This window comes from Ictidomys tridecemlineatus, chromosome 3 (genome assembly GCF_052094955.1).
Source record: "Ictidomys tridecemlineatus isolate mIctTri1 chromosome 3, mIctTri1.hap1, whole genome shotgun sequence".
Lineage (NCBI taxonomy): Eukaryota > Metazoa > Chordata > Mammalia > Rodentia > Sciuridae > Ictidomys > Ictidomys tridecemlineatus.
In genome coordinates, this window is record NC_135479.1 from 159,729,430 (window position 1) to 159,755,319 (window position 25,890).

The following is a 25,890-nucleotide window of genomic DNA, read 5'->3' on the forward strand; positions in this document are numbered from 1 at the left end:
CATTGATGGCTCATATTGTATAGACAACACCAAGGTTTAAAGTCCCTCCAAATTGGAAAACTTGATAAGTGATATGTAGAGGTAGAGTCCCTCTGAATTCTTTTCTTTAACAACTGTATGTGAACCTACAATTTTCTCAGAATAAAATGTTTAATTTTAAAAGTTCTATAAAATGGGTTACTTGTCCCTCCTTCCCACTCCCCAGTAGGATTATGTACATCTTTTGGGAAATGTTTTCTGTGCTGAATGCTTAGGATCCATTGTGGCTGAATTCAGACCAAAGACTTTAGGTCTTTATAAAACAATTTAGTTATTGGCCAGTTTTACTTTGAGGAGAAGCTGGAGTCTTTTCTGCAAGAGAACTAACTTTAGATAATCAATTGCTTTTGTCATGCTTCTAAAACCTTCATATGCAATCATGAAGAATGTGTTATAACATGTCATTGAGAGAAATTATGAAGGTTTTCATGTTCATCCATTTTTTGTGCTTTACTTTGTTTTCATTGGTTCATTTTAGTTATACATGACCATAGAATCCATTTATATATAATTATTTATACAAGCATGGAATATTCTGCCCACTTCAGCATTCTCCATAATAGACTGTGGATAAGACCTGCTTTGAAGTCATATACTGCTTTTTGAAGGTAGTGCTATTTTAAAATATTCTATAGACTCTTCTTAGGCTTACTTGAGGCTATATTTGGAAAATAGGAAATATAATAGCAAATGAAACTGAAAATTGATGAAAACAAACTTATGAAGAATATACTCACATAAAGTTCCAAAATATCGAGTAGTGATCAGTCCTCATAGTCTCACATTAGGTTTGAGCCACCTAAATCTTGAAGTCCATGTTTGTGTCACATGGAGCCTATGCTCTGATAGGAACCAAGCAGGGACATCAGTGCCTTGGGTTAGTGCAACCTTGCTTCGTACTGAGGCAGGAAAGGGGTACAGAGGAAGATGTCAGAACAAACTGGTAGCAAGGAACACTTCCTAAGAGGGATTTCTTTCAAGAATCATACATTGAACACCCCTTTCAGGTTCAGTAGTGAGATTTATAGTTTGCATTTAAGATCTGGTTAAGCCAGTGGAGTTCCAGGTGCTAGGACAACTGACATTTATTTGGAGGCTGCTTTACTCTCTCCCTCCTACTCACACCGGAAACAGTCAGCAGGTTACAAAGATTTTGCTCATGAATTTCTCCTTCTAAAAGGGTACTGGCACCAAAGACCACTCTCCAGAATTTTCCACTTGTCTGTATTCATAAACTGTGTAATGCACTCCTTTGTGGTTTTGATTAAATATTCTTTAATGAAATGCCCAGACTTCTCCTTTCATGCTTTTCATTTTCTAAATTCTCCCAATGTGGATTTTCATTGTGAACAAGGCAGGGGAAACTTACCAGAGGAAATCATTCATTTATGAGAACAACAGAATTTTTTTATGGTTATTAACTTAAATAGCAGGGATCCTTAAAAGGAGAACTAAATAACTCAATAAATAAATCTCAATGATATTCTTTGTGCTGCTTTTCTCACATTGACAAAATGTTGAGCCATGGGGACACATATATACCATTTCCAGTATAAGGCCTTGGATAGTTTCTTTGATGCCATTTCTTCTTTTTACTTCTCTTCTAAAAATAATGTTATTTTCTCAAGCTGTTGGGCTGTGACACTACCAAGTTCTTGAAATGGAGAGAACATGATCTTATAATTCAATATACTCAAAAGGTTGGGCAGAGCTTAATAGCCTGAGAAGACAGTATCAGCAAATTGTGTTCTGCCATCTGCACCAGTCATGAAGATTACAGACTCTCATACTAGCATTTACCTAAGAGACAGAAGAAAGCAATTATGAAGACATTTAATACATTTCACATCTCTTGATTATTAACTTTCTCTATTTTAAGAAAGAATAGGTGGAAATGTGTGGCATGTGATAAGAGAGCTGAGCAATTTCCTGATTGCAGCAGGGTTCGTTTATCTAAGTATTTATTGACATCAAACAGAAATTTTGCTTATGATCAGGGTAAAAATACAAAGCAATTATTCTGTTTTTTATCTCATTGCTGAGATATATTTTATCCTATTTAAAGTAGAATAGAAATAAAACATACAGAGAAGTGGGCAAAACTAAAGACCATATTTACTGTGGGCAAGGACTGATTATTTGTACTCCTTAAGCTATATAAAAGACTATGCAATAATTATGGTCATCTGAGTCTGCCATATGTATACAATCACAATCTAATATAATCATGTGGATCCATTGCAATAAAATAATAATGGACTATGTTTTGTGACTGTTTTGGAAGTAAGATATGATTCTAAGGTGATAAGATACTGACTTTTTGTAAGGAGTGGGAAAAGAGAAAAAAAAAAAAACTTGGTTCCAGCATCTCTAGCTCATGATCACTAGAATTCTGTTGTCAAAAATAATACTCACCTCCCAATTGTATGACTGACTGACTCAAACTGAGCATCTGCAGAACTGTTATCACTGTACCTACTTACCTTCAAGTCTTTATCATTGCATCAGGATACCTGGAAGCACGCCTTTTAAACTAGCCTGCCCATGGCTGGTTTTCTTTTATACTCACCACTGAGTACAGCCTAATGTGCCAGACAAACGTTTACCACCCTGCCTATTTTCCTAATATCTAGTATTTCATAAAACATAGATTTATTGGTGGTCTAATATATTGTTCAATATTTTGAGAGCTTCTAGCCTTTGAAAGAATTCATGTGCAGTAATTTTCAGACTTTCTTTTAGCACATGGCACTTAATTTCCCATGGAAAACAAGATGCGGATATCTTATCTTCTGATATTGGTTTAACTTATTTCTTGTAAAGTAACCAGGAGACAAACAACAATTATATCTCTCATTGATTTGTTTTCTTGGTCTCAAATGTTAAAGTATATGATGGGTTCTAGCATCCAATTTCTTGTTTGGGGAGACTATTGAGAGATTTGAGTCACAGTGTTTGAGTTTGCTTTTGAGCTTTATTTTCAGGGCTAGGTGGCTAATTTTGGAAGGGAATCACCCTAATATTTGAAGAAAGGATATAAGCACTCTCTTTAGACACTGTAAAATAAACTTCAGCTTGGATTAGTGTGTCAAATTGATAATGCCAAAGAGAATCCATTCATAGTGATTTTAAGACTTCTTTGAAAAAGGTTTAAATTATGCTTCCATTTAAAAATTACCTTTTAAAGAATATATAACTAAATATATGATTTAAATATGTTGGAAACTTGATATTTGTGTATGGTGTTTCCTCCTTGTCATTATAAGCACATCATGCAAGCCTAGTATCTTTATTTCAGGAAGAAATTTAATGCCTAGAGAATAGCTAGGATTTAAAAAAAAACATTAAGTGCAAGTAATTTGTAAATGAATGAATAAGCTTTATCTTAAAGCTTCTTAATTAATATATAGAGACATAGAAATTGAATTTCTTGGTTACAAATAACAAATCTTTTCAACATTTGAAAATTTTAAAAACTCCTATTTACTTAGTAGTTTTGATTTGTAAACACGAATCAAAATGAATACCTTCAAGATTGCTTTTTCTGTGGAGAAGTTCCTACATGAGTACAGGTTCTGTTAATCTGCTTTTCTAACCAAGTGTGATTATAACAAGCTTTTCACCCAGGGACCAGCTACCTGCCTCAGGTGGATGGACCATGAACAATTTAGATCACTGATTCATTATATTCAGGCAAAATGTAGTCAGTTATTAGATCCATGATTTACACAGAACTTTTATTTAAAGAATCTGGGAGTGCATGCTTCTCATTAAATATTTGCCACAGGTTCATAGGGGTAAATGTTGTGTGGCCACTTCCTTCAAGTAAAAGCTATTCACTAGATAGAGAAGCTATTGTATTTCAATATTTATATGAGTATATTGTAAAGGAATGGGACTTCCAGTTAACACATCATGCCATTTATTCATGCAGATGGCCTCAGGTAATCATATTTTTAAAAAATATTTATTTTTAGGTGTAGATGGACACAACACAATGCCTTTATTTTTTATGTGGTGCTGAGGATCGAACCCGGGTCTTGCTCCTGCTAGGCGAGTGCTCTACCGCTGAGCCACAATCCCAGCCCCAGGTAATCATATTTTTAAGAATATACGTAGTGTCCGGAGTAGCTAAGAATAATAGATCATTTGCTTCTTGCTGCTCACATTTGCTGAGACTCTTATGAAGATTTTCCCTGGGCACATGAATCAGTTTAATAATGATTGTTGCCAGTTGGTGGCTAGACATCAGACTGCCAGCCTACTCCACAGCATTGCCATCTGCTATTTGGATTCACAGTGTGTTGCTGCTATGCACCACCTCATTAAGAACGGGACCCTTGTGAGCCATAGACAGTAGCTTATTCAAGTGAACTGAAGCCAGGTCCTCCCCAAGCCAAATTTGTAGAGGCTGCATGCATCTCAGCTCATTTGGAAATTGCTCTGTGCTGATCAGGCAGTCTGATAGCTCATCATCTCTGATCATTTAGGTGTTAAGTCTTTCAAGTCTTGTTTCAATGCAACATCAAAATAAAAATAGGATTATTTCAAAGAGTCAAAAAAATTCAATCCAGTTTTTTTTTTTTTGTAATAGAGTCACATCTTGAAATTATTTGTTGCTATTGGCTTGCCAAGTACAAATATTTTTGTAAGTTAAATAGTTAAGTGTATTATAATCCACTGAACTTTTTTGGATAGATCTCTCAGTTTTGAGGATTTTTATTTTTTATTTTTTTTTTATTTTTGTGGGATTCCTACTGCACAGTTTTTATTTCTTGGAAACAGATTTTCAAAGACTTTCATCATACTTTCCCTTTTCTTTTTCTACTACATTTTCAAAGGCAGCAGTGAAATGCAAAATATTTTTATTTGTTAGCAAAGAATGCCTTTTATCCAACCACTGATAACTTTAGAGATTTAAACATTTTTTTCAGAAAAAAAATTTGCACAGATCATATCATATTTAATTCTCATCTACCTCAATAGGTAAGGTACCATGAGCACTGGAGAGTCACATCTCAAAATTGGGCTGGTTTCAAATTTCAAAGCAATCCATGGGCAGCAATTCAAGGCCTGGACCCCATTCCCCACATAAAGACTTAGCCCAGTTCTCATATCTGCACTTTCTGGCAGTCAGAATGTGAATCTTAAATGCTATGATTGTTGAGTACTCAATGTGAAAAGGCTTTTGCTGGCAAACAGCATCAGGAAATGGGGGCTCTCAGACTGAAACTCTGAGATATAGTTTAATCTTCTGGATGTTTATTAAAAATGCCTTTTAGGGATAGGGGTATAGTTCAGTGGCAGAGTACTTGTCTAACATGCACAAGGTCCTGGGTTCAATCTGCAGTTATGAAAGTGAAAAAAAAAAGTGCCCTTTGGGTAAACACTTGTAAACAAGGGAAGAGCAGGATTTGGTGGAGTGAGAAGCTAGGTTGTAATGCAGGTCTAGTAACAATGCCAAACACCACAGGAAGCTCTGGGGTTAGAATGGCCTTCAGAGGAAAACACTGAGCAGGGATCAATCACTGGATATGGACCACCTTGCCAAGGAGTGTGACCTTAGAATGTGATTCTCTGGAAATTCTGGAAAAGGTTTGACAGCTGCACCTTGCTTGCTAACAGTTCACCTAGCAAATGGGGAGCAAGTCCCTCTTTGAAGGGGGATCTGGGCCACTCTTCATAAAGCTACCACATAAAGGGACAGATCACAACATGTCTTTGGAAAAGGTACAGGAAACATTCACATGTGAATAACTGAGAATCTGGCAGTGAAGAAACTTTCCAATTTTGTTTCTCTTTTAATATCCTATGAGCTAACTTTCCACAGAACACAATTTGATAAATATCTCCACAATTGTATAGTACCTTAAAGGCTCTGTAAAAAGAACTGCGTATAGATGGTTTGCTCCTGGCTCACCTGCCCTTCAATATCTGTCTATCATTCCTGCCTGAAACTTTGGTGTTGCCATAAGTTGACTTAAGTCAATTTGACATAAGTCAAATACTCAGGTGTAGGAAAACTGGCTTTATTTTTCCATAACTGAATTTATTTCTTAAGTTCTCATTCTACCTAGTGGGAAACACACACACATACTCCCAGATCCTTAATCTTAGATATTTTCCAGATAAATGTAGTCATTACATTTTAAACAAATCAACACAATATTTTCTCTTTCTCTTAGTTTCCTGAAAATATTATAACAAAACCTGTATACTGGGTAGATTATAAATAACAGAAATTCATTTCTCATACTTTTGGAGCCTGAGAAATCTAGATCAAAATGCTGGCAAATTCTTTGTCTGTAAGCTCACTTAATGTTCATGAACAACTGTTTTTTCCATTGAGTTCTTCCATGGTGGAAGGGAATTTGTGTAGTTATTAAAAAAAAAAAAAAACACCTCAGGCAACTATACAAATCTCCAAAAGGGCTCACTTTCTAAGACTGTCACTATGGGGCTCAGAATTTCAACAGATGAATCTAGTGGGTGTGGGAACATAAACATTCATACCATAGTTCTCTTCTACCTAGGTTTGTACCTAAGCTCCAGCAAACGAGGTGATATCATGGCATCTGATTTCTTGGTTGGCATCATTGGCATCAACTGAGATGAACAGGGTCCTTTCTGGAATTCACTAGTATTCCTCTCCGTGCTGGCATCCAATGCATTCTAGGACCCCGACAAAGGGTTCACACTGCATCTCTGCAAAGAGTCTCTTGGGTCTGTCAGCTGTTAGGATAATTTCTTTATGTTCTTAACTATACCAAGAAAACATTTTCTTGACTTCCCTCCCCCAACCACATGGTGATTAAGAGGTGATTAAAAAGTCCCTGGGCAGTCAGTGCTTATGTTTCTACTTCAGTATTCACTGCCAGAGTGTCAAAGCCACTTTCGCTAATCAGACAGGAGCCAGGGCATGAGTCTCTCCATTCTTAGATAATGCACATTTTCCTGGGGTTTCTTTTACATTCTATTTTTCAATATTGAACTCCTTGTCAGGAACTTTAAACAGTAATCGACTTTCCTGTTTTTCTTTCCAATCATACTTTACATTTTTCTAACTTAATGCTAAGATTTTTCTTTTCTTTTTTTCTCCTCTGAGTGAGTTTGGAGGAGTAGGGCTTGGAGAAAATTCGCTAGACAAATATTTTTCCAACACTGAATTTGAATGTCATGATTTTGGTCCTTGAAACTAAAGAGCCAATAACTAACTTTTCTTTTGCATGTTTCTTTTGGTGGCTCTTTTGTGGCTTCTTTTTCCCAAGACATTCTGCTTACAATTTAGTTTGAGTGGGGGAGTGAGCTTGGGCAGGGGATAGGTTCTAAAGGAACAAAGTGTTTGCCTGTAGAGAAAAATGCCCACTTTTATTTCTCTAGTTTATTCCATTAGTCTATTATTATATCATTGTACCAAGACTACATGGTGTCAATTTCCGTAGCTTTGTGATGGGTCATGATACCTGGAGTTAGTAAGCCCTATTGTACTTACTCAAGACTGGCTTGGCCTTTGTAGGTTTTTATTTCCATATACATTTTATATTGAGTTTATAAATATCCTTTAAAAAAGTTTCCTGGTATTTTGATTGGGATTACATTGTCTCTGTCTATAAATAGAGAAGTAACTTCAAGAATATTGATCCATCCATTAACATTGTTTATACACCTATTTATTTAAATCTTCTTTAATGTCTCTAATATTTTCTGGTTTCCAGTGTAGAAAAAAAATGTAAATCTTACAATAGGTTTACTCTTAAGTATGCTGTTTTTGACACTATTGCAAATATCATATATTTGAATTTGTTCAATGTATCCAATGTAAGGATGTTCAATAATATGATATTCTGACCTTGCTAAATTTATACAGTCATTCTTGTGGTTTGAAGAATATTTTGGAGTTTCTACATTCATAATCATTCATAATAATTCCTGCTTTTTCTCTCACCTCACTTCTTTATTGCCCTGGTTAGGACATCAAGAAACGCTGAAGGAAGGTGATAAGAATGAACATACTCATCTTTTTTTTTTTTTTTTTTTTAAGAGAGAGTGAGAGAGGAGAGAGAGATAGAGAGAGAATTTTTTAATATTTATTTTTTAGTTCTCGGCGGACACAACATCTTTGTTGGTATGTGGTGCTGAGGATCGAACCCGGGCCGCACGCATGCTAAGCGAGCGCGCTACCGCTTGAGCCACATCCCCAGCCCGAACATACTCATCTTAATCTCAATATGGGGTTGGCGGGAAGATTCTTTATTTTACCTTTTCTCTTGTGGTATTGTGAATGCACCCAAGAGTGCTTTACCAATGAGCCATACCCTCAGGCACTTTTATTTTGAGACACAGTCTTACTCAATTGTCCAGGCTAGCTTCAAACTTGATTCTCCTGCCTTAGCCTCCTATGTTGCTAGGATTATAGGCATGTTACTCTGTGCCTGGCTATCTGTAGGTTTTTAGTAGGTTAATAACCTTATCAGGTTAGAAAGGTTCCCTTCTGTTTGTAGTTTGCTGATAATTTATATTGTTAATGATTGTTGACTTATTGGCTTTCTCTTCATCTACTGAGGTTATTATATGTTTTTCTTATTCTGTGAATTAATTTTTTCAAATGTTAAACCAGCTTCATGGTGTATTTGTCTCTTTACTGCACATTTCATTTGATAATGTTTTGTTTAGTATCTGAGCATCGAGATTTGTGATCTTTATTGGCCTCTGAGTAGAAAAAGAATTAAGCAGCTAGCCTCTGATTAATTTCTCTCTGAGAGACATCTTGGGGAATGTTTAAGGAAAGAAAAAAGGCAGGCAACGTAGGTGAATCTTCTTGTACACATATTGATAACAGATTTCATGAAAATACTGTAATGTTAATTCCTAGAAGGTAAAATTTTATCTATAAATTGTTTTCACAGAATATCCCTGATATAGGACTGTTTATTGTATAAGTTACATTAACACCTGGATATGAGAAAGAGAAGCATCCTAACCTAACTAACATGATGTATATTACAGAAGGTCATGAGGCTCATATCATTACATCTTGGCCAAAAAGTTCATCTAATTCAAGAAAGAAGGACCTTGGTGTCCAGGACACTGTTCAAGACCTCTGTCTACTTTGCCTGTGCTCCATGACTTATATATCTTAAGATGCGTGTAACCCTATAATGAATAAAATCCCTTATTCTTGAGTTTTTGAGTCTGATTTGCCAATCCTTACAAGTTAGTTCCATTTATAATTTTCTTTTTTTGCAATATGTCTGTCAGATTTGGGTATCAAAGTTATGCTTATCTTCTATAATGAGCTGATAAGTGTTTATATTTTCCTATTAGGTTTAAAAACCAGTAAGCTTGGTATTTTTCCTTCTTAAATGCTGGAAGAGCTTTCCAATGAATTCATATGTCTGGACAGCACTTTGTGGATTGCTATGTGCTCCTCCTCTCATGGAAGATGCCAGAAAGGCACCTTCTCAGCAAGGCAATAGGTGGGTGTGTTCTCCTAAGATATCTCTATCTTCTTTCCTAGTGGTTAGGAAAGCGACTATGGTTAAACTCAGCATAAAGTTGGTAGAGAAGTGAATTTTAACATTTCTCTAAAAAGAATTTATTTATGTAGAGGAACTTTATCAGGACACAGTATTTATCAACTCTGTGGCAGCCTTGAATGCCCCCCCCCAAAATTCACTGTCAAAACTCAATTGCCAACGTGATAGTATTAAGAAGTTTGGTATGTTTAGAAGTTGATTAAGCCATGAGGTTGGGACCCTCATGAATGGGACTCATGACCATTCAAAGAGCTCAAAGGAACTAGCTAAGCCCTTTGCCCTTCTAATCCCTCTGCCATGTGAGGACATAGTGTTTGCCCCTCTAAACACTGGTACTTTGACCTTGGATTTCTATCCTCCTGAAATTAGAGAAATCAATTTCTGTTGTAAGTAATTACTTAGTCTCAGATACTTTGTTGTAGCCTCACCAATGGATTAAAATAGCATCCTAGCAAGAACCCCAGGGAATAGGGCAAATCCACTGCTACAGTAGGTCTTGGAAGCCTAAAAATAGAGATGGTCAACGCTGATTTGGTAAAGGGCAGGAGAAGGAATAAAGAGGCTGAATACATAAATATTTTATTTTATATGGATTAGTATTGTGGAAATTTTTGTCCATATTTTTTCATTATTTTCTAAATTACCATAGTGGATATATATTACATTTCTTACTGGGGGAAAAAAGCTATTAAAACAAGTAGTCTGAGATTTCTTGAATTAGTTTTCTACTAAACAAATTTATTAAAAGATGTAGGGACTATGACTTTGCTCCCTACATTTTTTAATAAATGAGCAAAGAGAGGTGTGGCTGCTGGTGTGTATGTGTGTATGTGTGTTTGTGTTTGTGTGTGTGTGTGTATTTTCCTGGTAGCCTTGATGAATACCAGAAACTCACCATATATCACCAGGAGAAAAGGCAGAGAGCAAAGGATACCAGAGATGATGAACTAAGTAAGGATAGGGCTGATGCTCAAGCACACAGGGAGGGGGTGGGACTTAGTCCTTGCAGAACCTGGGTCCTTAAGACAATAGATAGGGATAGTCACTGAGTTCTCAGCCTCTGAGCCAGATAGTGCATGACAAGCCTCTGATCACTGTCATCTTCATGGTTTATGAGGCCAGACGCTAAGAATTTTTTTTTCTTCTCATTTTACAAGCTTGTTTAAATTGACAAAGACGAATATGTGACACAGGCAGCTTCTGGTCTCCAAATCCTAAAATATTTACTATTTGGCTCCTTATAGAAGAAGTCGGCCAACCCCCTAATTAGAAAGTCTATGCAGAAAATTTTCTTAAAGAACTTAAAACTCTTACCTGGGAATGGGCTTGGTGGCGAGGAGCCAGGTGTGGAACGAGTGTGCCAGGCTCAGTCAACTCCGGAACTTAGAATCCACTTCAGAGAGTGTCAAACTGCACCTCTGAGGAGTCCAGCCTGGAAGTGGGGATGGCCGGGCCCTTCCTGGTCTGTCCAAAAGGGTAAGAATGCTCACCGCGGCCCTCGAAGCATCCCAAGTGAGGGTTCCCAGCTTCCCACCAGGAAGGCATCATTGTCATTCCTGGAGAAAGCCAGTGGAGCCTCCACCAGGATTTCTTTTCCGCTCTGAGTCGTGGTCACTAGCAGGTTCCGAGAGGTGTGCAGGACAGTAGCTAACTTGGAGTGAAGCACCTCGCAGGTTGGGCGGTCCTCTCAGAGCTTACATATTGCCCGCCCCGCCCCGCCCCGCCCCGCCCCGCCCCGCGCCGCCCCGCCCCGCGCCGCGCAGGCTCCGCCCCCACGCAGGTAGTCCGTTGCCTTTCGCGCTGGTGGGAAAAGCGCGCGCCGCTCCCTGGGCGCCCGAGGGCGGAAGGCCCTTTGCGGGATTTGGAGAGTTGTGAGCATTGTAACCCTTCACCCTTAAATCCTGACCATGTTTGAGCTATACGAAAGACAGTTACGTGTGATTCAGCCTAATAGTTCAGGGTGTATACCCTGAGACAGGGTTTCTCAACCACCGGGCTGTTGGCGTTTGGGGCAAGAAGGTTTTTAGAGCGTGCGGAGGGGTCATGTCGTGTAGTAAATAAGCAATGTCTAGCGGCATCCTTGGGCTATACCTACTAAATGCCACCAGCATCCCCTCCTTCCCCAACTCTGACAATCCAAAACGTCCCCACACATTGCCACGTACCTGTGTGGTGGTGGCGAGGGGAGGAAAATCGCCAATATCGACATAAGCCATATAACATCGGATTCACGTACAAGGATCATCATTAGGAAATGTGACATTGCTACATCACTGTAATCAGGGTAGAGTTCGAATATTTTAACTTCCTCAGTTGTCTCCAAAATGTCTTTGTTTATGGTTGGTAAAAGAGAAGCCTGGAATTAAGTAAACTGAGACACAGATTACATTTAGATGTCAAATCTCTTTAGATTCCTTGATTTAGAGCAGTTCCCCAGTCTTTGTTTCCCTCCCTCCCTCCCTCCCTTCCTTCCTTCCTGGAATTGACATTTTTTAAAAGCCTAAGCCCGTCTGCCTATTCTGGAATATCCTTTACTTTGGACATGTCAGATTTTTTTCCTGATTATCTAATTGAGAATAATTATATATTCACATATATACACATATATTTACATATATGTATATATACATATATGTGTTTTAGTGGTAATTATACCTAGATAGTTTTATATCCAATTTTATCTGTTTTCCCAGGACTATTTTCTATTTTAAATGACTGCCTTACATTTTTAAAAAGTACTCCCCTAGTGTTTTACGAAACCATTTTTTATTATATGTATGTAAAATTTATATTATATTTGGGTCTACATATTTTTGGTTATTTTCATTGATTATTCTACACATTTGTTAAATTTAAGCTGTTTTGATTATAGAAACTATAATAGAGTTCAGTATCAGGTGAGGCTGGTCCTGACTCATTGCTTCTTTGTGTATGTGCATGCATGTTTGTGGGTGTTTTTTATTATTGCTTATTTTTTCGGATTACAGAATCTAGCTATATAAAAATACTTTAAATTTTACATCAATTTATGATATTGCATTTTCTTATTGAAGAAGAGTATTTTTTTTCCTTTTACTCAAGTCCCAATTTTGTGTCTTTCAGGAAAACTAAAGTTTTTCCCCTATAAGTTTTTCACATTGTTAAATTTATTGCTGATATTTCTCTCCTGTTGTTAGTGTAAATTGAATCATCTCCTTTATTTTCCCTTGTAATTGTTCATTGCCTAAAAAAAAGAGCATATGGATTTTTACATGTAATTTTATATCTTGCTACTATATTTAATCTCCTATGGATTCTAGGAGTTTTCTGTTAATTTGCTTTGCATATCTATTTACCCTTTTATATAATTGCAGTGATTACTCGCTTTGAATTTCAAATTGCTCATCTTTAGCCATCTTTGGTTCTTGTGTTTATTTGATACACCCTCTAGTGTCCTAATGGTGTCCTTTCCACAGTCTTTTACTTGTGTAGTATTGTACAATTTAAAATACGTTTATTTGCTCCAGACCTAGAATCAACTGTTTCTCAAGAAGCATTGCCTTCATGACAATGATAATTGGAGACTACACCGTGTGCACTTAAAGATGCTCATGGCTAAATGGCTTGTGATTATTTCTCAGCCTTTTCAATACAAGATCTAGAAACTGTAGTTTTTAAAAGAAAAAGCAAGAATTTGTTATATTATTTAAGTTTTAATAAAATACCATAGGATTTTTTTACTTTTTTTTGATTTTGTGTTGCATCTTTTCGCTCTTATGCTGAAAAGCATAGTTCCCAATGATTCTAACATGCTTATTTACTTTTTCCCATGTCATCTACTAATAAAAATTCTAAGTGTAATTTAATCAAACTAGGTTTGTTTCATGTTGTTTTCAAATCTAAGTTTGCTTCATTAGAAGGAAGTTAAATCCAAAGTGGGGGGAAAAAGCAAGTGGAATATCTAATTCATGTGTTTAATCCTCTAATTTTTATTGCTATAGACACATATTTGAATTTTGTTTTATATATCTTTAGCTGTATTTTGTAGACACTAACGCTACATTTTCATTTTTTTCTAGATGTTCTCAACATCAGTTGATATTTTCATTTGATTCAAGCTCCATTTAATAGAAAATTTCAAAATTTTAAGGTGAGAAGTCTTTCTCATGTTTTGATTGTTATGAATTCCTAGTTTTATCATAATGATTTTTTTTTTGGTGTGTATGTGTTTGTGTGTGTGTTTTTCTGGGGACTGAATTTAGGGCCTTGTGCATTCTAGCAAGCATTCTACCTATAAGCCATATTCCTAGCCCCATCATACTATTAATAGAAAATATGATTTGTATTTTTATGTAATTTATTGAAGTAGTCATATCTAAATTATGGAATCACTTTTCATAATTTTTGTCATAGATTAAGTATGTTATTTGCATATTTCAGTTTTTCTTTGAATATCTTTTATTTTTTGCTGAGGAGAATGCTGTTATTTTCTGAATACTTTTTCTATGTCTTTTGATTTCATTGTGAATTGTAGCATTATAAGATTTGTGCATGTGTGCTGGTAATGGATTTTGATCTCCATTCTTCTTTTTTGGGTTTCAAAAATATTGATTTTTTCTTTTTTTAAATTTGCTTTTCTTGTTATGCCTTTGTCCATCTTTTCTTTTGTTCATGTCATTTCTTATTTTTTTTCTTTAAGTATGTCTTTGTCTTTAAAAATAGCAGTTAAGTTTTAAGTTTTTCTTTGGATTAACCCAGGTTTTTTTTTTTTTTTTTTTTTTTTGCTTTAAGTAATGGGGTTAATCTCTCTGTTGACTATTATACTTGGTCTGTTATCTCATTAATTATATTAACATGTAATATATGTCATGTTAGATGGCAATAAGTGCTATTGAGGAAAACAAAGAAGAAAGGAAGGGATAGGAAATGTAAAAGGGAATATTCCATTTTAAATAGGTGATCAGGGGGAGGTCTCTCTGAAAACATGACTCATTTGGATGATTGAGGTCAGATTGTTCTTGATGAGAGAACAACTTGGGGGAAAAGCAGGGCACAAGAATGTCTGATGTGATATCAAGAACAGCAAGGGAGCTGGTTCGTGTGACTATCTCTCTTTGGGGGCTTATGGATATTGTATTCTGGGATGCACTCAAACGATGCAGCATAGTGGTTTCATATTTGCTGACTTTGAAAGTTGAATTACTAAACACCTTTCCAAACCCATACCATTGCACCGATCTGTGAACATATTCTTCAAATTTTTGATGTTTCAGTTTGTACTTTGTATTCTACCTCCAAACACATCCAATACAGATCACCATTTAGCTTTGGGCTATTTATCTGAAGATACGAGTTTATAGGGGAAATTTCTGTTGTGACACAAGAATCAACGAAATGTATCTTGACTAACAAATGTTCAGAATGCAAAATAACATTATTCTCAGAAGCTCGATTAAAGGCCAGAGAATGAAGAATTTTTTTTCTTTTCTGGTAATTATTTGAAAAGACATATTCGGCTTAAAATCCTTTTCCTTTTTTTAAACTTTTTTTTTTTTTAAAAAAGAAAGCAAAGTTTTTATAGAAAACAGAATGAAATGAGTGTATGTGCGAGTGAGGGAGGGATAAAGATGAATTTAATCTGTAATTCAACAAAACAGTGTCCAGGATGGGAAGAGAGAAGGAACAAACTTTATTATCTATATGCAGGATCACTTCTGCCTTGTCTTCTGCTTCATTTAAGAGCATTTTGTCTTTCATTTTCCCTTTTTCCCCTTGTTTCTTTTTCTTGAGCAGGCTGTCACAGTGAAATATTGTCTACCCAAGGCACAACTCCTATAGAAAATTGAACCGAGCATTATAAAATAGGACACAAAGCAAAAGACTTCATCTGAGAGCTGAGATCATCTTGCTGGCAGGTGCACACAGACCAGGTTCAGCAATTCAACAGTGTTTCTCAGAGCCAGGGGGGTTCTGCAATTTTTGGTGCGCTATTGTCTCCTGCTTTCATAAGTGCACATTTCAGTGCAATGTGAGCATGCTTTCATGCTCACATTGAACGTTGGATAAGTAGTTTAAACAGAATAATTTAAGGAATTTCTTTTTAAATTTGTAAATATCAAATAAATTCCAAAGCAGCTTGTTCTTCTCCCTGATAGGGTGAAAAGGAATGTGATTCAGATTTTGTCTAAAGATTCTAGTTTCCTTCTTAAGTTTGTGAGGCTAGCAGAGTCCAAGGCAGTTGGACTCAGAGTAGCTCAGAGATAAATTGACAAAGACAGAGCAGGGAGTAGAGAAAATGGAGGGGAAAATGTGCAAAAAGATGAGAAAAGGAATGGAAATTTCTCAGAACAATTTTGATATAGATTAGAGCTTTTGAGGTGGAGTGGAGACACAAAATCTATGGAGCTGATTTCCTGGTCCGTTCTGCAATGTTCGAAGAGGTCAGGGGCTTTGTCCTAGATGGAAGTCTACTGTGTGCAGATACGTGTTTTGAGCATAGGGGTTACATGTTAAGTGCTTCCAGTTTCAGAACTCTGTTACCCATGGACTGCTATCTAGTTCTTGCATGCCCCAGTTTCCAGTGGAATTAAGGAATAAGGTTCAGAGGATCTGTAAATGCTATTTAGAAGCTGGGATCTTGCTTCAGCAATTGTTTTGTGCTCAGACTCTTTGTTTGTGAGGAACACAATTAGAGAACCATCTTTTAATATTCAAAAAATTAAATATATTCCTGCTATGGTAAACCTAGACATGCAGCCTGAACTGCTGCTGAAAAGTTTAGTTTTTGACATACATACCACTAAGAGTGTCACTTCTAAAGTGCCTGAAGTCCCTATTTTAAAGGCACAAATTAGTTTCATAAGCAAATCACATGCTTATTTAATTTCAATAGAGAAAAGGAAGAATTTGGAATTTTGCATATTCTTGAGGGCAGTGAGAAATTTTATTAATAAAACTGCTATAAGAACACAAAATTCTGCCCTTTAATTATCTGGGGAAGTTGCTGTCTAATGGTTTTCTTATGTTGCCAATATATGTTGATTTTTTACATTTCTGTCTGTTCCATTCTTTATCAGATCTCTGTAGATATGCCTATTGAAAATAGGTTGGAAACTCACACATTTTTTTCTTCAATTTCAGGGAACAGATGATTATGAGACCTGTTTTTCAAAAGGAAGCTTAAATTTAGTTATTCTTTTAGAGTGAAGAATGAATTTACTATTGTCTTTTCACATAAAATTCATAGCTTATTGAAATCTGTTTTTGCCTTTTTAATTGTTGCAATCCAGGTTGCTCCTGTTTAATTGTCTTGGTTAAATTATATACTGATATCAAACAAATTACCAACACCAATTTCTAACAAAACTGTAACTATAAATGATTCCAAAATTTCATTGAGTCCCTGAGAAGTGACTCTGTAAGTGTACTATGGGATGTACTATAGAGGAATTATTTTCTGTTAGGTGGTAGTAGTGGGAGTTAGGATAGTAGAAGCTCACAGGGTTGAAGAAACATGTTGACAATAGCAATATATAGTTTTAAGGCCTGTTTTAATTCTCATGTTTTGTGATTTTCTTGAATATAAGACATAGCCTAAAGTATATTTTTAAAAAGTGAAAATGTTCTAGTTTTGTATATGAGGTGGCTTACTGTCTAATATGATTACCAAGAAGCATGCTGTCAAGGCTTCATTGTGTAGGGTGCTAAGTCAGGGGCTGATAAGCACCAACTGTATCCTCATCTTGAAGATGTTTATAATAGAATGTGAGAAGAATAATAAAAAAGTCCAAAACAGAATTGAAAGCAAAGGTAAGATGTTTAAAATTTTAGTTCTGTTTTAGTAAAGTGTCTTTTAGGAGCCTTTATTAGTGCAGGGCAGAGGGGTTAAAACTGTTAAAAACAATAAACATTTGTCTCAAATTATCTAGCTTAAAACTAGAATTTATTAAGTGTAGCTCTCCTGCTTGGATAGAGCAAAGAAGGAGTGGTTTCTCCACCCTCCACCCCCATTTCTAGTTTAAGCCCAGATCTTCTCTGTCTGGGATTTTTCTGATTAAAAAATGATGGCAATCATTAGATTGTTTCATAACTTATCACCTGTGCAAAGCCAGGTGGATAGGTAGTTGAAATGTCCATGCAACTGAAAAAACAAAACAAAACAACATAAAAACCAAATGTGCTTCCATGATGCTGAAAAACATCATGAAATTGTTCTAATGTATACAACAAATAATTTGCTTGTCTTAATCTGATCTGTGGGAGGTTTATACGGAAATGTCATCTTCCCTCTATTCAAATTGCCTTAGGTTTCTGGGTATTTACAAATATTTTTTATACTTTAAAATTCTTTTATAATTGATGTGGCTGTTTGCTTATAGTCCAAGTCTAATTTGTAAGCTGGAAAGTTCATTTATTTTTTCGTCTCACATCTGTTACATATTTACTATGTGTCAGGTATGATGGTAGAAATTGGTTTTTCAGTTAATTTCAAAACTTATTTATATCATTGTGAGTTTTATTTGCCTTAATTCCAAGAAATACAGTGTGCAAAACAGATCATGTCTCCATCAAATGGGCCTTTCACAATTTATGTAAATCTCTAGTGTAGAACTTTTTTTTAAACATTAATTTTGCTGGAATGAGAGCAGAGCAGGGTCTGGATTTGGTCTTCACTGTGTCCTCAGCATCTAATACAAAACCTGCAACACACTAAGATCCAAAAAGGATGGACTGGATAAACAGAGCAACACATGCATAGGTGTTGCTCTTTCAGAGATGTCTTTGTTAGGTGCTAACGCCATTTCACACTGTAGGATATCTTCTAGAATAAGGCAAAACCTTTATTTTAAAACTCTGTTGTATCTTTCACCCAGAATTAGACTGAATATTTATCTGAAGCTCCTTAATATGACGATGAAATATGATTCAAGTCATATTTTGTAATAATTTTGTAATAATCTTCGGTTTAGAAGAGTGTTTGCTTGAACAACTACTTTATACTAACTTGAGAATATTTTCCAGTTTGCTTGGTAGGTAAAATAATAAGGCTTTGGAGAAACAGTTTGTGTTGGGGAAATGGTGACAATTGTTCTCTGAGAAATTTTTCATACCATCCAGCATTTAGTTGCTTTTTGTGTATTCAATGGGTTTACATCCACATACACATTTTCTATTTGTGTATTGAGTATTAAACAGTGCTTAAAGGAGATAGTATTCATGTGTTGCCAAAAGTTTATGCAATTCATGTGAAATTTCTGATCATTTTCATTTAGAGTAGAAGTAATGGTACTGTAGCAAAATGTCTGGCTTCATACTTATTGCACGAAGTCCTCTACTGTTGAGTACACTGTGCACTGCAAAAAAGATACCCATCTAAAGTGCTTACTGTTTAAATCAGGTATTACATATTTGAATATTCTTTGAGACAATTTTATGGGCAGTGAAATTTTTCATTTTAGTAAACTCAGCATATTATGATATATTTTATATGGCAAAGGGAAGCAAAGTGTCTTGAAGAAGAGGTACCTTGTTTTTTTAAATTTGCACAAAGGCTTGATATGAGTTAGTGGTGGCCTGAATTTTAGTAAATTAAATAATTCCTTTTTTTATTAGTCAGTTTTGTGTAATGCAATAAAATATCTGAGGCAGGTAACTTAAAAAGAGAAAAAGTTTCTTCACTTTACAGTTTTTGAGGTTCAAAATCTGAGTTTGTGTGATTCCACTATTTTGCCTTCTGGTTAGGGGAGTAGAATATCATGTGGAAAACTTCTGTTAAATATCATGTGGAAAAACTTCTAGTTAAATATCACTGTATTCCTCTGCTGTTCCTCAGGCCACTTCACCCTCTTGCTCACTGCACTGAATTCCTCCCAGGTCATCTGCTTACGTCTACAGGTTTGGTTCCTACATTGGTACTCAGGGCTCCAGGTATAGAGTGACTATTACAGGGTGATTGCTTCCTGCTTCCTACATACTGTGGCATGATTATATTCATAACTCTCTAATATGTATTACAAGATGTCTTATCACTACTGTTATTTAACAAAATTATATTTATTTTGCACAGGTTGCATATAAGATTTTTTTTTGAAAAGTGTAGATGAACTCTCTGACTCCTTGAGGAGTTTATCATACACTGTTTCCAAAAATCAAAATGTGAACAATAGTGAGGGCAACCTTACTAGAGCTTTAGGTTATTTAATTACCATTTAGGAGAAATTTTTGGTTCAGTTAATTAAAGTGACTATAATGCATACAGTGTTGGACACCTAAGAGATGGGTAGCCAAGGAGGATCTTATATAGCTTTATTTCTATGATCTGTTTCTATGAATAACTGACTCACTATTTTTTTCCCGTTTGATTAACAAAGGACATGACACTAAGCACTCACTAAAAATCCTTGATATCTGTTTACCTACATTTTTTTTCCTTAACAAATGCATGAAACTCTCAGTACCAGGTGTGCTCTGAATCAGCCTTTGGAACAAGAAGCTCTGCCTAGTACAATACTAGAAGATGCCAGTTATAACCCAGCCACAATTTATAGGTATATACACTGCTTTGCTTTGCTTTGTGTCTTACATCAGAATAAAATAACAAAGACAGGTGAAGTAATTAATTAGAAGATGAAGGCAGGGAAAAGGTTTCTGGGTGAAGGGTAAATGTTTGGTAGCAGCAGGAGAGGGAGGTAGAATTGGATAAATGTTATATCATAATGAGAGCAATGGCCAGCATCTCATTGGGGGGTTCTTCTTCCTGCTGAGGAGGATGTAAGCCACATGAAAACTTAAAGTCTCAAAGAATTAGTGAAGAACAAAACACAAATAGAAATATATGTACAAAAAGTAGAGCTCCTGATAGGTCTAGTTCACATGGATACTGGAACAAAGGAAAGATGGCTCCAGTGGTTTATTTAAGGGTGTACATCAAAGTCAGAGATAAAGTTTCAAGGGAGGAGTCTTGCTTTGTGATGTCTTATAGTGAGCAGGTTGATTGGCATCTTGGCAGGTCACACCCATCTCAGGTGCTATGTGGGACATGGCAGAGCAGAATAGAAATTCACACTGTCCCTGGGCAGTTGACCAGAGAATATGTCCACTGGTCATTCCCAGACACCAGATATTTCTATCCACTAGGCTTTCATGAGTGGTAACCTAAACACACATTCATGTTTAGCTCATGACACCATATTATTAATTCGTTAGAGCTTCCATAACTAATAACCTCAAACTTTGTGGCTTGGAACAATAGAAATTTGTTCTCCTGTAGTCAGAAGGCTGGAAGTCCAATATCAAGGTGTTGCCATGGCAGTGCACCCTCTAAAAGCTGGAAGGAGGACTCTTTCCTTGTCTCTTGCTGGTGCTAGTGGCTGGTGGCAATCTCTTTTTTTTGTCAATAATACATATTCATTCCAATCTCTGCCTTTGTTTTCAAACACCTTCTTTTCTGTGTATCTCTGTGTCCAGATCTCTCCCCTTTTATTTATGAAGACATCATTCATTGGCCCTACTCCAGTATGACCTCACTTTAACTTCTTTTCAGGAGCATGCTTTGTCCTATTTTATCACCATAATTCAAAGGAACTTAGTATGCATGCAAGAAAGCAGCTTTCTACAGATAACACTAACTTAGGTCCTAATTCCCAGGATGCATGAGATAAAGTCAGTGTCCTTTAAGATAATTGATGTCTGCACACTTCAGCTGAGGCCCACTGTCATTGTTCTGGTGAGTGGAAAGAGATATTTCAGGGACATGGTATTTTCTGTTATCATTTTCTCCAAGGATGACATGGGTGGTTGGCAAACAAGTCATCAATTGTAGTAGTGAACTGGTTGCATATACTAATCTTAAATTCTGAAATCTGAAATATTCCCATATCCCGAGTTTCTGAGCACTGACATGATACCACAAGTGGGAAATTCTACATCTGACCCCATGTGATGGGTCATAGTTAAAAGAAGACATGTGAAAAATATTGTGTAAAAATTTTCAGGATATGTGTATAAAGTATATGTAAAACACACAAAAAAGTTTGTGTTTGAACTTGAATTCTGTCCTTATTATATTCATTATATTTTTGCAAATGTTCCAAAGTCTGTGAAATCTAAAATCTGAAACACTTCTGGCCCTAAGCATTTTGGATAAGGAATACTCAATCTATATAATGGAATTATATAGAAAGTTAAGGTCCTATGGTACTGAAACAAGGTGAGTGTGAATTGGCCCTGGGGGGAGGAATTGGGGAGTACTTCTCTGGGAATGTAGTGCTTAACTATGTTCTCAAGGCAAGAACAGATATAGAAAGAAGTTTGCAGCTGCCTGAGCAAAGATGACAGAGAAACAATAATAAACAATAATAAACATGTTTACAGATCAATATTTACTGTTTAGTATTACTGTTATGAAGGCTTCATCTTGAGGAGACGAAGAATAAATGTTTCTATTTCCTTTCCTCTAAAATGGAGATAATTTTATCCCCTTTATAGATTGTTATAAACACTAATCAGCTGGAACATTCCAGACACAAAGTCATGACAAGGAGATGGAAACATTAATTGTCTTGATTTGATCAGTGCACATTGCATACTTGTTTTGAAATATCACACTGTATCTTATAAATATGTGGGATTATTCCATGTTAATAAAAAAGTTTAAAAAATACTTAAGGAAATGGCAAAGCCAACTACTGTAATTTGATTATTACACATTGTATTTATTTATCACGTGTCCCGTAAATATGTACAATTAAAATAGTAAGAATTAATAAAATAAAAATTTAAAAAGTGCCAGTATATATAGAGTACCTAGCACATACATAAGTGCTCAACAGTGTGAGTTCCTTTATTTCCCTACCAACTACCCTGTCTTCTTCTTTTCTTCTAACTTTCCAACGTAGAAAACTCCTATGTTGACTAAGTTATAATTTTGGAAATGTTGACATGTTGAAGAATATGGATGGAGGAAGTATGTACTTTTTCTGACCTGTATTATGGCTGTGCTAGCTTTTGGTAGCTGTGACAAAATACCTAAGAGAAGTAATTAAAAGGAAGAAATGTTTATTTTGGTTCATGGTTTCAGAGGTTTCAGTCTGTGGTTGCTTAGCCTCATTGTTTTGGGACTGTGGCAAGGCAGAACATCATGGTGGAAATATGTGGTAGAGAAGAAGTTCTCACCTCATGACAGCAGAATATACAGATAAAGAGAAGAGAAAGAGAGAGGAAGTGGCCAGGGTCCCAATAGTCCCTTCTGGGCATATCCCCAATGACCTAACTACCTTCCACTAGACCTCACCTCTTGAAGCTTCCACTACCTTCCATTAGAATCATGGGCTATCAACCAGGCCATTACCATGTGGGCTTTGGGGGACATTTCAGAAGCATACCATAACAGTGACATGTTGAATTGAATGGAGACAGTCCTCAGCAGTATCAGCAGCATCACTTCTTTGGACACTTCCCAGTTTTCTCTTTCATCAGAAATAGTATTCAAGGAAGGCACAGTTCTGAAAGGGCACAGTAGCTTCATCTGCCTGTTTGCTCTCCTGGGTTCCTTGTTGAACACTGGTCACATGCACTAAAGTGTCTGGAAAAAACAAAAAACAAAACTTTGATAGATAGTCTTATGTCTCCAGTCTTTTGTTTTGCTACTTTGAGGTCTCTGAATTTGGATGTGCATTAGGGAGCAGATTTTAAGTGTGTATTTTTTTTTCCTGAGGTCCATAGCTTCCATGACCCAGTAAATATCAAGTATCATTCCTTTTAGAGGGTTTAACCTACAATTTGGTATTTCTTTCAAGAAGCTTTGCCTTAAATACTGAATTGGTTAACTGGGAAGAGTTACCTAGTTTGGAGAGATTTTCTTCCTCCTATGGTTTGTTGTTAGTAAGAAACTATTATATATGTTCAAATGCAGTTTTCTCAAATGTTTGTCATTTTCAAATACCTTTGTCATATTCAAATACCTTCAATTTTGTAATTTGCTTAATATTTTTATGAAAATTCTCCAACCTTTTAAATATGTTCATAAATTTAGCCTCATCTTAATAATAGTTATGAACTCATGGGCATGATGTGGTAGATTTAATACTGTTATATATATGTATTTGTGTGTATATACATCTATACTTTTTATAAGCAAACCTAAAAAACATTTTATTCATCACTAATAGAGAAATTGGGAATCACAGCCAAGTCATTTGTTTATGTATTCTCTTTGGCTGTTTTCAAGTAATGATAACACAGTTGTTAAGACAGAGACAATATTGTTTGCAAAGACTACCATAGTTAAGATTTGGCTATTCTTTTTAAGAAAAATTTCGCGAAATACTGACCTAAAATTATCTCCATGCCATCAACACACACATGAACACTCTATGAACATTGCTCTAGTGAATTTTTCAAGAGACAGTGCACATTAAATCCTGAAAACTTTTCTCCAGAACCAGAAAATACCCTTTTATTCCATAATTGAAATATCTAACTATAAATAATTTATGTTCTGAAAACTTTGGTGAGAAGCCTGTTTGAGATCAAAGACATAGGCATTAAGAATAACTGATGTATTTTTAAATAAAGGGAATGTTTGCTAATAAAAACTTGAAATGACACAGAAGTGCAAAAAACAAGAAGTAAATATTTCCCGCAAGAAAACTCCAGTCTCACCCACTAAGAGCCTTCATTTTATTTCCTCTTAGTCATTTTCTCTGCATTTTCAAGGTTAAATTCATTCCTTTTGTTATTTAAAATATAATTATTTTTTAACTAAAAGGGAGTATATACAACCTACTTTTTATAACTTGGATATATTTCTGCTTAGAAAGTTAAGCAATATGTCTAAAATTATGAATTTTTTGTTTTGAGTTTTATTGAAATATAATTTACATATTATAAAATCATCCATTTTAAGTATGCAATTCTGATTCTTAGTAATTTGTAGACTTATACAACCATTAGCACAGTCCAGTTTTAGACTATTTTCATCTCCTACATCCATTGTAGAAGATTCCTCATCTTTATTTGCTATCCATCTCTGTTTTCACCCACAACCCTAGGCAACTAACTGCACATCTATAAATTTACTTTTTCTGGACACTCACATATGTAAATAGAATTATATATTATATGCCTTTTGTGTATGATTTCTTTCACTTAGCTTTTTAAAGTGACTTTTAGGTAAAAGAAGTGTTCCAGTAGCCCAAGGTATCTTTATTCTTTTGCTTAGGATTCTCTATTTGATGTTTGTTTCCTGGCCTTTTGAAATTTGCTTTGGAGATAAGCAGTGATAGCTATACCAGGTAATATTTACAGACCTGCTAACCCTTCACTTTCCCCTCTGCAAAACAAGTAGACCTGCTGTGTTTATTTCAAACTTTGGTATCTGTTACCTGAATGGCAGGTTGGCTAGCGGGATCCTGACCACAGCTGATGGTGCAGCTTGTGCAAGGTGGTAACTATCAGGGCAGTGGTTCTCAGTGGAGGTGCAGATGGGTGAGGATAAGTGTACAGAGTATGTTGGGGGGGTAGTCTCTCCAAGAGATTCTGATATGGACCCCACTATGTTTTCTGCCCACAAGACTGAATGCTGCTATGAGGGATACATTTAGTATTGAGCTAATTGCACTATTGCAAGTAGCACCATGGTTTTGGGGTTTGTTCTTCTTGACTAAGGAAAGTAGCTAGTATAGGAGAAGAAAGTATCCCTACAAACTAATGCTAAAATATCTTTGGTCTAGGTAGAGAAAATATACATAAACCTCTTATGACTGTTCTTTAAAAAAAAAAAGAGTCACCTCTTTTTGCTGTGCAGACATTTGGTTTATACTGTCCTTTGATGACGGGCTTTTTTTCCCCCTTCTAGTCTATACTCACTGCTTACTTTAAACTTTCAGAATGAGGGAAAGTTGGGAGTAGGGTAGCTCCCCACATGGCACCATGCTTTTGATTGTACAGCATCCAGTAACAGGCAGAAGCCTATCAATTCCTGAACATTTACTTTTGTACTTTAATAAAATAATTACAGGATATACTTTCAAGTTATAGGTCAATGACATCCTTTAAGTTTCAAGGAGAGGATAGAAGTAAAAGAGGATTTTTTAAATGAGTGTAGAAAGACTTGCAAATTAAACAGCAATGTATTGAATTCTGAATCTCAGTGTACTGTGGAATAAAGAGGTAATTGTCAGTCAACTTCCAAATTATGGTATTTTCATCTCTGTTGGAATTTCTTGGCAGTGATTCCCACTTGAAAGTTTATAGTGAATATAATACACCATTTCTCCTGATCAAAGAAAGTTACTTGGTATCAGGAAGCTCTTTTGGAATTAGAGAGTTTACTGAG

At 35.8% G+C, this 25,890-nt stretch overlaps 2 long non-coding RNA genes across 6 annotated transcripts in view; both read left to right on the forward strand.

Moving 5' to 3' along the window:
- Window positions 1-9,219, forward strand: part of LOC144376423 (uncharacterized) — a 42,847-nt gene extending 33,628 nt beyond the window's left edge. The window contains exon 2 of the long non-coding RNA XR_013436905.1: window positions 9,046-9,219. This is a non-coding gene — a long non-coding RNA (uncharacterized LOC144376423). The remainder of the gene's footprint in view (window positions 1-9,045) is intronic.
- A 2,130-nt stretch (window positions 9,220-11,349) lies between these two features.
- Window positions 11,350-25,890, forward strand: part of LOC120883970 (uncharacterized) — a 263,470-nt gene continuing 248,929 nt past the window's right edge. For 2 of the 5 annotated variants that reach the window (XR_013435735.1, XR_013435732.1), the window contains exons 1-2: window positions 11,350-11,446; window positions 13,634-13,704. This is a non-coding gene — a long non-coding RNA (uncharacterized LOC120883970). Of the gene's footprint in view, window positions 11,860-13,633; window positions 13,705-15,347; window positions 15,564-25,890 lie in introns of those variants that run through there. The other 3 variants (XR_013435733.1, XR_013435734.1, XR_005726114.2) reach the window with 2 other exon arrangements.